General features: G+C 42.8%; 1 long non-coding RNA gene across 4 annotated transcripts in view; it reads left to right on the plus strand.

The window, feature by feature from the left end:
- LOC142839297 (uncharacterized) overlaps positions 1-12,119 on the plus strand; it is a 44,872-nt gene extending 32,753 nt beyond the window's left edge. For 3 of the 4 annotated variants that reach the window (XR_012908721.1, XR_012908723.1, XR_012908720.1), the window contains exon 3: positions 2,625-2,977. This is a non-coding gene — a long non-coding RNA (uncharacterized LOC142839297). Of the gene's footprint in view, positions 1-2,624; positions 2,978-11,949 lie in introns of those variants that run through there. The other variant, XR_012908722.1, reaches the window with a different exon arrangement.
- The last annotated feature ends 354 nt before the right edge of the window (positions 12,120-12,473 follow it).

Genomic DNA, 12,473 nt, shown 5'->3' on the forward strand with positions numbered 1-12,473 from the left:
CTTGAGCTTTGAGTTCATCTTCACCAAACTTGTGACTGGCAAACAGGCAACTTCAATGCAAAGAAATGGAACTCAGAGGCATTGTGTGTACCTTCACTCAGAGATGTTCAAGGTATGCTTTTATCCTTCTGGTCCAAACATGTTCTTTATAGAACATTTGTAAACAGTGGTCTCTCCAGAGGAAAGCAATGGTTGCTGTCAATGAAGCTTTGGGCAAGATGCTTACTCTTTATCTCAGAAAAGACCAGACCAAGAGGGGTATGTGTTCATGGTTTGAAAACAATGTGTTGGCTTCTAAGTCGATAGAAAGTGAGTAGAGCTGGTGTTGTAAGTCACAGCCGAACAAAAAGTTTGTGATGGCCTTAGTACCTCTCTAGTCCTGACACTTGTGTTGGACTGATGTGTTCCCCCCACCCACAGACCTGATCATTTACATAGTCAAAAAAACATTTCCCAAAGTCAAGTACCTCTTTCTCTATGTACCCTTCGTCCTGATTGGGAATGAGAAGCATCTTCAGACTGATGACCACAGGAGGTAGGAGTTAGCCAAGATGGAAGCAGGAGCCAGCAGTCATGAAGGAGGCAGAGAGATGGCAGACAGGACTGGTGTTTGGGGTTCACTGAGTGTTTCACAAACACCGAAGAAGCCATGAGAGGGGTTTCTGAAATGGCCTTGAGTGATGCTCTACAAACCAAATGTGGCACAATATTGTTGCTCGTCTAATGAACCCTGATGCAAACGGTGCCCTCATGAGGCCCATCGGCAAGCCCTGCTTTCCACAGAGGTCCTACTTTAGAACTTTCTTCCTTAACAGATTTCACTGATATCGATTTGGGTGAGCATCTAGTACAGCGATAATGTGTTCAGGCAGAGAGGTCCATGCAACTAAACCAGATTCCCAGCTCCATGGTTCCCTGTGACTTAGGTTATATTTCCATGTAGCTATGGTCACTTAATATAGGTTCCCAAAAATATACCTGCCCTAGACTAGATGTATTATTTTTTGTGTAATTGTGTTAAAATCATGATGCTAGTCATTGACTAAACCAGGACTATTAGTATTGATCATTTATTAGGACAGCTATTGTCTTCAGTCCTCTAGGATTACCTGATTCTTCTTAGCATAGAATTTTGAAGGCCAGTCTTGGTGATGAGTCCATTTATGTAGCCAAAGGTCAGTTAGTACAGGGGCATTGACAAAAAACAGGACAGGACAACTGAAAGGTGATGGAAACCAAACCCTTTGATAGCATTTCTCAAAGCTGCTCCTGCTGTTCATTTGCTTCAATGTTCAACTTCATATCTCAGAAATGAAACTTCTAATATACTACTAACTATCTAAAGCTAGAGGGCTAGAGAGGTGGCTCAGCAGTTAAAGGTACTTGGTTTTCTTCCAGAGGATCAAAGTTCATTTCCCAGCACAATGCTGAGGGTCAGACACACAGGTACCCACACACCACACACAGGTGTGTATAATCACACACACACACACACACACATGTAAATAAATAAATAAATAAAATCATTTTTCAACATCTAGAGTCTAAATGTTGATGGTGAATAATAGATTGATGAAAAACTGGTTTTTCAGTTCCCAACACATGTTGTTCCTCAACTTGGAGTTTCTATTGCCGTTATAAAACACCACGACCAACTTGGGGAGTAAAGGGTTTATTTCAGTTTACATTTCCACAAAACAGTCTATCACCAAGGGAAGTCAGACCAGAAACTCAAACAGGGCGGGAACCGGGAGTTAGTAACTGATGCAGAGGCCCTGGAAAAGTTCTCCGTGCTTGCTTGCTGCTTGCTCGCTCCCTCACAGTTTGCTCAGCCTGCTTTCTTGTACCACCCAGAACCACCTGCCGGAGGTGGTGGCACCCACAGTGATGTGGGCCCTCCCACGTCAATTATCAATCAAGAAAGTGTCCTATAGACTTGCCTCCAGGCCATTCCTATAGAGCAGTTTTTCTCAGTTAATATTTCTGCTTCCCAAATGACCTGAACTTGTGTCCAGTTGACATTAAAAGCAGGCAACAGACTCACCATGGGCATAAGGAGATGGCACCTTCAAAAGAAGTCTGGAGAATGAGAACAACATCTCTCTCTCCTCTCCCTGAGAAATCCCAAATTCTTCCTTCCTTCTTCCTCCAAAACAGATTGCCCTAGGAGCGTGTCCGTGAGGATTAGCTTGGCTGTCACCACCCTCCATATGGGTGAAGTAGGTAGGTATAGCAATTCTCTTGCTGGCCTGATATATAGAGAAAAATTAAGAGGGCATCAATTCCTGTGCCAACAAAGGAGTTTAGAGACCTGGAGGCTAAGGGGGCTAAGGATCAAATGCAGGACCCTGAAGCCTTGCATTAAAGGTGAAATATTTTAACTTTTACTGCACAAATAAATTTGTGGGCACAGATTTTCCAGAAAACTGAGTCTCACTCTGGAAATGTTTCAGGGTCTCTTCTTCCACACAACCATTGGTTACTTCTTTCTGGTCCTCTGTCAAGAAGCCAGCATCCATTTCCAGCAACCTCTACTCACATTTGAAGTCCCACACCCCCAGGCTCCCACCCTCTAATTTCACAATCATTTCATAAGGCTTCTTCTCCATCTTCTCCTTGCCCAGCTTCACAGGGAAAGTCTAGAGTCCTTCTCCATGTGAAACTACAGCAGAATCCTCAACAACAACCCAAGAGGTATTCAAGTGTGGTCATCTGAGAGGATGCTGGGATGATCCTAAGAAACAGAGAGGAAATTTTGTTTTCAAGAGAAATTGAAAATAATTCCCTTTTCGTCTTTGTATTTATTCTTTCCGTCTTTCACATCATGCATCTCCATCCCATTAATTTTCCCATCCCTTCATAGCCACCCTTTGCCCTTGAAACTCCACCCCAAAAATACAATAAAATTTAAAAGAGAAGGAAAAAAATCAGTCTCGTCATGGAAGCTGTGGTGTGACACAGTGAGTCACGCCGTAAACCCTTTTACCCATATACCTTTACTTGCAAGAGTTGACTACAAAAAGTCATTGGTCTGGTTTGAGGCCTCTGGCTTCTGCTGCACTATCTATGCTGGGCCCTCCCAGGAGCTCATCTTGGTTATCCTGCTGTTGCCCTGTGTTGTGGAGATCCTGCCACTTTGGGTCTGCAGGGCTATCTCCTTCGCATGCTCCAGCAGACCTCAGATGGGGTGGATAATGGGATGGGCCAACTCATAGCCCTCCATTCTGGGCCTGGATAGTTGCACCGTGACGAATTCACCCCTTGCAGAGGAGAGCAAGAGACAGGACCAGTTCTCCCGCTTTCCTGTCCTCAGGGTCAGATTTCCCACACCCACACCTTCGGGGTCAGCTCTACTGTGTTGCCCAGGCATGGGGACAGAGGTCATTCTCTTGAGTGCAAAAATAATTCTTAAAAAATAACTTATCCATTAAGAATAGAGGCCTCACGTAAAGGTATTGACCTGAAGAGAAAGATTCAATGGTAAGAAGGAAGTAAGGCTTCTTCTGTGACAATAGTTAATCAAATTTTCCTCTGACTTAGAGCCTGTAGACTCATAATTAAATCTCCCAGGAGAAAGGAATTGAAAATAGCAACCAAAAGAATAAATATGACAGCAGAAAAAAGATTCCTATCACATCAGGGAAGGAAACTAAGTGCTTCTAGTGCTCTGGAGAGGCTGTCTTGGTCATTTTGGCTCAGGAGTAAACACTGGTACTAAGATGTCTGGCTTTAAGGGCAGGGGTGGGAGTAGGCAGTGGTAGGAAGGTATTTCCTACTGTTGTCTCAAAGTCACCAGAAGGTTAATGGCACCTTTTTGTTTGCTTTATTGGGGTGAGCAATGCCCCGAGCAAATAATCTCATACAGCCGAGGCACATAGAACAAAGCAAACCTCCTGTGTGAGAAGCTCTGTGCTATTTCTGGGAGCTCTGCATGGTGGGGAGGTGCTTACTGAAGAGAGCTTGTGAGGCCCTACCTAAGATGGTGAGTGCATTTACACTATTGGTGTGCCCTCACTTCTACCCTCTGGCTGCTGGCATAATGTTCAGTCCTCAAACAGTTAGCTGGGCAAGAGAAATTGACATTTGTTTCATACTTACTTTGTGTTAGTTGGCGCGACAAATGAATTCACACGTATTTCTTTGATTCTTCATGATTCTGTAAATTGGGTGCTTTCATGGGCCAATTAAAGTGAAGGAAATGAGATTCAATCACCTGCCCAGCTGGTCGGGATTGCACACAATGATCACACCCAATGAAGGACTGCTACCGAATGGACCATGTCAGCACGTGATTGATTGACTCAACGCCCGCCATTCATCATTCAGTACCGTGTCCCAGATGAACGCTGCCAGCCTCATTTAGAGATCCATTTTGTTGTCTTCAAGGAAACACTTTCCGTACAGGAAGGGAAACAGCACAAGAAAGAAGTTGATAGGTCCCAGCGGTGGCTCTGAGGCTTCATATCTGCACCATCGGAGACATTCTAGAAGAGCCCTGTTACAGTGACCGGGAAAGCCTGTGTAAGCAGTGTTCAGATCTGGGGCTCTTGTGTCCACTAGAAACACAATCTGCTCCATTGCTTTAAGCACTCATTGAATTTAGAGAAATTAAATCCTGCTTGAGACAGTTGACTGCGCGGATAATCCCGAGATCAACTCCTCAGCTCCACGCTGCAAAGACAAAGCGATACTTCTGAAGTGCTCGAACCTTTCTTTTTGTGAAGCCAATGGAGGATTATAGACAAGAATGCATGCGGATGGGAAAAGTAAAGAGGGGGAGGAGGCTGAGAAGAGCTGGTCCTTTAGATGTCTCAGGACCCCTCACATGTTCTGGTAAGCTCGAACTCACCGCCTTGCTGGCCCAGTCCTGTTCCACTTCCTGTATGACTCGCCCAGTAAGTGACCTCAGCACCCACCCAATTCCATAACCCTAAAGCCAAGCACCAAAAGCGCGCCCCCCCCCATCCTTGCATCTCGCCAGTCACTGACTCCTCTGGTAGCTACCCATCAATTATTTCTCAACTCTTCCCTTTGGCTCAGCCACAATTAACTTGGATGAAACAAAGTCACAATTATCTCCTTCCTTACGGAAAATTTTCTATCTGACTCTTTCCATCCTTTTTACCCCCTTTGCAGAAACTCTTCATTAACGTATTTAGAAGTATAGAAAAGGAATTGAAAGATTCTTATCACACAGGAAAGATAACTATGTAAGGAAATGGAAATGTTACTTTGTTTAAACAATGTATACTGTATATATGTATATATTACTATATTAAATTGCTACATTATATTCCGTAACCACATAAATTAAATAACTTTGAATGAAAAAATGATGACAGTGATACAGGCCCCTACTTTTTAAATAGAATAGCTAACTTACCCACATTTATTCTAGTCTTTGATATGTATGTTCTTATTTTTATTAAATTATTTTGTATTTTCCCCTCACCAGGCCTGCTTCTCATTTCCATTCTTTCTCCTTCCTCAACAAAGTCGAGTCAGTTCCTCTGGGAAGCTTCCATGACTACTAGAAATCAATTTATGTGTTCCTCCTGAGAGGTGCCTTAGTTCCCTGTTTCCACTCGCCTTAGCCCAGGTCACATGACTTAACCTCTGACCTGGGCATGTTCTGAAAGCTGGAGCTACACGTGCTTCTCAGAGCAGTAGGAACTGAGTGTGTGTTATTGACGAGTGTGCACAGAGCCTAGAGAGAACACATTCAGAACTGTAGGGACAGGGACCTGGAGAGACCATGCTAGAACTTGTGTGTGGAAATCAGTGGGACTTGAATAAAAATAAATAAACAAACACACACACACACACACACACACACACACACACACGGCAAAACAAAACAAACAACAAACAAACAAAAAAAAAAACCTGACGCTCAAAAAGCACTAGAACTATGAGACTCTTCTTGCTAAATCTGTTTAAGGACGCTGAGATCTATCACCATCATTTTGTACCACGCGCTCTCTTTTGCCCAGTTTTCAGAGTCCACTTCTTTCTCGCTGCTTTCCCAATGCTGAAGTGCCCTGACAAACTTCCACAAGCTTAAGCAACAGATACCCGTGGTCTTGCAGATCTGAAGTTTCAGCTGAGATAAGAGGTTCCCAAGGTTACTTCCTTCGGAGGACTCTGGGAAACAGTCTCTTCTGTTCCTCTCTCCCTGTTTCTGGGTAGCCTCAGCCATTCCTTGGCATGGTGATGTGTTTCTGCTTTCCCTGCCTCTTCACATTGCGTATCCTCTATGCATGTCTGGCTCTTCTCATGGCATCTTTTCATAAGGACATCTCTCATACTGGATGAGGTCCACCTTTTTCCAATATGATCTCACCTTAAACAATCGTATCCACAAGGAATTTATTTTCAAATAAGGTCATATTGTGACATACTGGAAGTTAAGGATATATTATCTATTATATACAATCAATAATACTCATAAATATTTTATAGCTAACATTATTGGGGCTTTGCCTTTAGGTCCATGTCTACCAAAAATTTTAACACTACATGCTTTAAGTGTCTAAGGAAAGAAAAATTCAAATTAATTTTATATTGGAGTTATCTTTAACAAAAGCAATTTTGATGGCACATGAAAAATTCACTTTAACATACTTACTCCCTACAAATTTGTGTGTGCAAAGTTTCCAAAGGGAACATAAAACCTCTGGAATGCCTTCCAACACCATGTAGGGAAATCCTGGCAGACTAGGGGTTTGTCATTTAAAGAAAAAACACAACACTTTCAAAGATATTATCCTTCACAAATGATAATGCTTAGGTATTTATACAAGAGTTATTTGTTCTTTAAAAGTAGCTTTTGTCAATAAGCAGAAATACTACTTTAAACTATTGCTGTTTCAGAATTCTATTGCAGTACTCTCAATGTTCAGATCAGTAGCATTGAGTGTCTCTGACCTGGGTACTACACCTCTTGACTATTGTGCTACAGTATTGCTAAGCAGAACTGAAATTTTCTTTGATTGTTAGTGAGTTTTTTCACCAGAATAAAGATATAATTTTGTGTAGGGCAGATTCATTGTTATGTAATTGTTAATGGGTTTGAAGTTAATGGTTGAAGAGAAGTCAAGTTTTTAAATTAACAATTTTGATTAGTGAAATATTAATTTTGAATTCAAGGGATTATTGTAAATAATCCTGTCCAAACACAAATCCTCTTTCCAAAACTGAAAGCAGTTAAAAGATCCTGCAATAGTTATGTCCTATAGACATGTTAAGAACAGAGGCTTTTCTTTTTTTTAATTTATTAGAATTTTTAAAAATGCCAATCCAAATTCCCACTTCCTCCTCTCCTCCCATTCCCTCCATACCCCCTTCCACTCCACCCCCATCGAATCCTCAGAGAGGGTAAGGCACATTGCTTTGTGGAAGGTCCAAGGCCCTGCCCACTACATCTAAGCTGTGCAAGGTATACACCCAAAGAGAATAGGATCCCAAAAAGCCCGTACATGCAGTAGAGATAAATCCCGGTGCCACTGCCAGTGGCCCCGCAGTCTGCCCCAGCCATGCAACTGTCACCCACATTCAGAGAGACTGGTTTGGTCCTATGCTGGAGTTGGTGAGCTCCCATTAGCTCAGGTAAACTGTTGCAGTGGATGAACCCATCATGGTCTTGACCTCTTTGCTCATATTCTCATTCCTTCCTCTCTTCAACTGGACCTTGGAAGCTCAGTCCAGTGCTCCAATGTGGGTCTCTGCCTCAAACAGAGGCTTTTCAATAATCTGTCAGCGAAGAAAGAACAGCAGACAACTGGGCCTCATTTCTTTGTGAGGTTGAGTATCTGTGAAGTCATCACAAGGAAAGAAGAGATTAACGAATACAATCTTTTCTTCCGTAAAGAATGAGAAGTAAATAATCAGACTAATTTTCAATCTTGAGAATTATATTGACAAATTTGGAGAGCTCCAATTTGATCAAATAGATCTTTTAATATGCAGGCAGATATCTATTAGTAGTTTACAACATTAAATTACCGAGTCACATAGTAATAATAAACATAGTAATAATAAAAATAATGGCTGAGACTATATGTAGCTCAGTGGTAGGAGGGTTGTCTGGTTTGTTCGAAACAAGCGAATAACAGAGCCAATACTAGTCATAAACTCACAGCAGGTATGATTGCCTGGATATGACTTGCACAAACCAGCAAACATTCCATGATGGATGGGTGGTCAGTGGGCTCACCAGACACCCCAGACTGGAAGTTATGGCAATTGATGGAAGCTAGGAGAGGAAGAATCCCTTTTCTTCAAGGGTACAACCTTTTGTATGCTGCCCATGCAGAGGATGGCCTACACTCACATACCTACCTGAAGCATAAATTGTGCTCAGTGCGTTGTAAAGAAAGAGAAAAGAAAGAAAGTATAAAGTTGGAAGTATGGCAGACAGTGAAGGGAAAAATAAGGGTAACTTTACTTGTCAGGCAGGAATAAAGAACTCCGTGAGTCTCAAAGGCAAAAGTACAGCAACAGATTTCTTCAGGAGGCCTTTGAGGTGCCTGTTGGGGTGGTCGCAGGTATTATAGCCCTGTGCTTTCGGAGGTTTCAGGGTGTCAAGCTCAAAAACTCTCACTGGGTTTTAGAGTGCCCACGGCAGAAGGCCCATTTGCAGCAAGCAAGTCTGCAGGCTCAGTAGCAGGAGTAGGGGTCCTGTCTCTGGCAGATCTTGAAATGCTGGAATCTCAGGTCTCTCGTGGCTGAGGCAGGAATGAGCCCCTCTGCCTGCAGCAGTTGCAGTTAGCGGCACTGACTGGAGGTAGGATTCTGCCTGGGCAGAAGATTCAAGCAAGGGCAACTGGGGAATCCATCTCCCCTGAACTCCCTACCCCCACCCCAGGGGTGTGATTTGACTTTCTCTGCCTTCAGCAAACTGTTTCAGGCTCTGAGATAGCAGAGGTGCTGGAAAGTCCTTCTATCATGAGGGAGTATTATGGAGGGAGCTTCTGGACTTTGAGGTTTTTCTCCATCTTCCTCCTCCAAAGATACTATCAGCTCCTGTCCCTGTGGTGGTCTTTGCAGGCAGCTGTCTGCTGCTCTTACCCCTGGTAGCCCTGAGAAGCTCCATGCTGGGTGGGAAGTTTCACAATGAGGGCCCTTTTTACTTTCATCAAGTCAAGGATTCTGTCTCCTGCCCCGATGACACTGGCATCATTGACACGGTTTTGAAGGTGGAAGTTAGAAGGCCCAGTCCGTCTAGGTCCCGGTGCTTAATCTGGATGGATTTACATTTGATGTGAGTCTCTTAGAATGAGCTAAGCTGTTTGAATTAATGTTGCCTTTCATATTGAAGCTGGTCATGTAGGAATAAGTGGTACACAAGGTAATAATAATAATAATAAGTGGTACAAGAGGAGCTGGTACCAGTAAAGGGGACCCAGAGGTCAAGCAAAAAAGGTCTCAGAAGAGGAGGTCACAAGCTGAAGATCAGAGACAAGGTTCAAGGCAACCCTGAGCTATAAAAATGTGCTAATATGTCCCAGAGTCTGAGCATGAGTGGGGACGGGAGCCATGTTTTAAAGGCAGTGGGCAGCCTGGTAGCCCTATCACAGTGAGAAGAATGGAGGGCTGAAAGTCCTCTGGGCGCTCAGTACTCCTCCACTTAAAATAAAAATTATGCTAAGATAATTTTATTTCACATCCAGATTAGGTTTTAACAAATTAATTTAAACATAAATGCATAATTGATTTTGAATAATGAATGAATCTTTTTTTTAAAAAAAAAGTCTCAGAAATTATATTATAATATCTGGTAAAACTGAGCTAATAAGACCTCAGCACTATCAAGTTTACCAATATAGCTGCTGACTATATATTGAGAAATTCTAGGTCATGGTTCTCCCTGAAGAGAAATATGCAAAATTGCACCAAATCCCAATGCTTGGTGAAAATCACTATTCCCAGAGAAATATTTTTCTGTATTATAGATTTTTAACTTATAGACCCAATTTTTACCTGTCTCTAAATATTGTTTATAGTAGGTGTGTGGAAGATTGCCACAGAGAAAATGACATTCAAATAATCTGATCTGTTGTCACTTATATAGGCCAATCAATGAAAAATAAAAATACTGACTAGATGGTGTTTTTCTCCCAAACAAAAAAAAATATTTTACATTATGGAATTAAAATCTTTCTTTAAAAATTTAAGTATTACAAGGATATTAGAAACAAAGTAAAATTAGCCATAAACCCTAACATCCTAGATAGTCTTGAGTGTGGGTGTGGGTGTGGGTGTGTGGGTGTGTGTGTGTATATATATACATACATGTATTCTTATAATACATCCTTATCTTTACTAACTGTGGTAATTTAACTAACAAAATTTGGTACTAGTCTTAGCCACTAAGGTGAAAATATTCGGGCTTATTAACAAAACACAGAGACTTTCTCATCTCTCATTCTGAAACCAAGTGGCAGAGCCCTCCCTAAAGTTGGCCAAGTTACACATGGCCTTTGGGCTAGAGATGACTCATCAATGGCCAGTCACGCAGGCAACTTGGGAATTTCCAGCCTTCCTCTGGTGAGCTTCCAGGGCTGTAATTCAGGATTCTCACCTGTCTGCCTCATCCTTCCTCTGTCTTCCCAGCAGGGAGCAGTGGACCATATTCAGAAAGGTGTGAGAGCAAGTTTCTGGAGAGTCAGAGTCTTACTGACACGTGTGGACGGAAGTCCAAGCGAAGCCTTCTCTAGACCTTCTGGGGACTTCACTTCTTATTTACTTTACGATACCGTCATACCGTGAGGGAAGGGGGAGCCAATGAAGTTCATTTGAATGTCTGTCTCAGACTTCATTTCTGAACCCTGTTTCTGGTCCTCGAAGCCCTTTCGTCAGGGGGTACTTACGGCAAGCGTACACTCACACGGTTCTCTGCTACGCATTAGTCATCTGAGTAATTCCTGGTGGCCCAAAGAACCCCGGAGCTCTCATTTCTAACATCTCCGGAGTCTTCCACCTTCTAAGAACTTTTAAACCTTGTTCAGGCCGGGCGGTGGTGGCGCACGCCTTTAATTCCAGCACTAGGGAGGCAGAGGCAGGCGGATCTCTGTGAGTTCGAGACCAGCCTGGTCTACAAGAGCTAGTTCCAGGACAGGCTCCAAAACCACAGAGAAACCCTGTCTCGAAAAACCAAAAAAAATAAAAAATAAAAAATAAATAAACCTTGTTCAGCCATTGCTTCTTGAGTATTTCGAACAGTCTCGATTACAAATTCTCAGTTTTAAATTTGAAACATGCCTATCCAGTTTATTTATTTTTCATTGGGACTTGTCTCCTTGAGGCCAACGCCCAAAGCTCAAGGTTATAAACAGCTTTGCAGCTCGAGCTAGCCGCTCTTTCAGTGAAACAGCTGTGGTGGCGTCATGTGATTTCCTTTGACCAGAGTGAGTTTCATTAGCACTAATGAAAAACTGAACAAAAATTTCTCTGGTAAGAACAACGCAGATCTGGTTCGTTACCCGTGGCTGGCTACTGCTGAAACTCAAACTCCTTCAAGCTTGGATCCTGTAGAAATTCCTCAAACATGTGTCTGACCAATGAGATGGAAAAAAAAAAAAAGCACCCCTTAGGGGAAGCTGACTCTTTGTTTAGCCTCGCCATGTTGCTCTGATCATAGAGACCCTGATGGACTAACTGCCAAAACATACAGGGGACCTACTCTGAGACCCCAAGCCAACACTCGCCAGACATCAGGTTGTATGCTTGGAAACAGCCCCACCATAAGCCCTCAGTTTATCGATGCTGTGGTTTGAAAGTGTTATATCCACCACATGCTTGTGTGTTTCAAAACTGGTTTGCCATATGCTGGTGCTGTTTGGGGGAAGCTAGAGAACTTTAAGACACAAAGACCGGCTGGTGGAATTAGGTCACTTGGATGGAATCTTGAGGTTATAACCTTGTCCTGTATGGTCCCTCTGTTTCCAGATCAGCGGAAACGTGAGGAAGCTGCACCGTCAACTGCTACTACCCTAGAAAAGGCAGACCTGGCCTCCTAGCTTTCCTCTCTTTGATGTACTGTCTCCCCTCAAACCACGGACTAAGACAAGCCTCTCTTCCCTTCAGATGCTCGTTGTAAAGTGATTGGTCACTGCAGTGAGAAAGGTAACTAATAAAACTGTATTCTGAGAAGTTGGCTCGCCACTGTAGTTTGTGATCCTTTGGAGCTGGAGTGCAGAACTGTGAGAGTTTGGAGCTGTAGACAGACAAGCCCAAGCGGGCTGGAAGTCAAGTCAAAATGGTCATTTTAGAGAGAGGGGAACCCCAGCATGCGCACAGAACGATGGGCACAAAGGAGTGTGTTTAGGGATGCCAAAGGGAAACAAGGATTATAATGGGAACTGGGCTCAAAGACACTCAGATTGTGTTCTAGAAAAGTATCTAGCTATGCTCTCTCATTTGTTTTTGTTAATAAGACTGAATTGAAAAGTAATTGGTTAATTTGATTAATG

This window comes from Microtus pennsylvanicus, chromosome 1, assembly GCF_037038515.1.
Source record: "Microtus pennsylvanicus isolate mMicPen1 chromosome 1, mMicPen1.hap1, whole genome shotgun sequence".
Lineage (NCBI taxonomy): Eukaryota > Metazoa > Chordata > Mammalia > Rodentia > Cricetidae > Microtus > Microtus pennsylvanicus.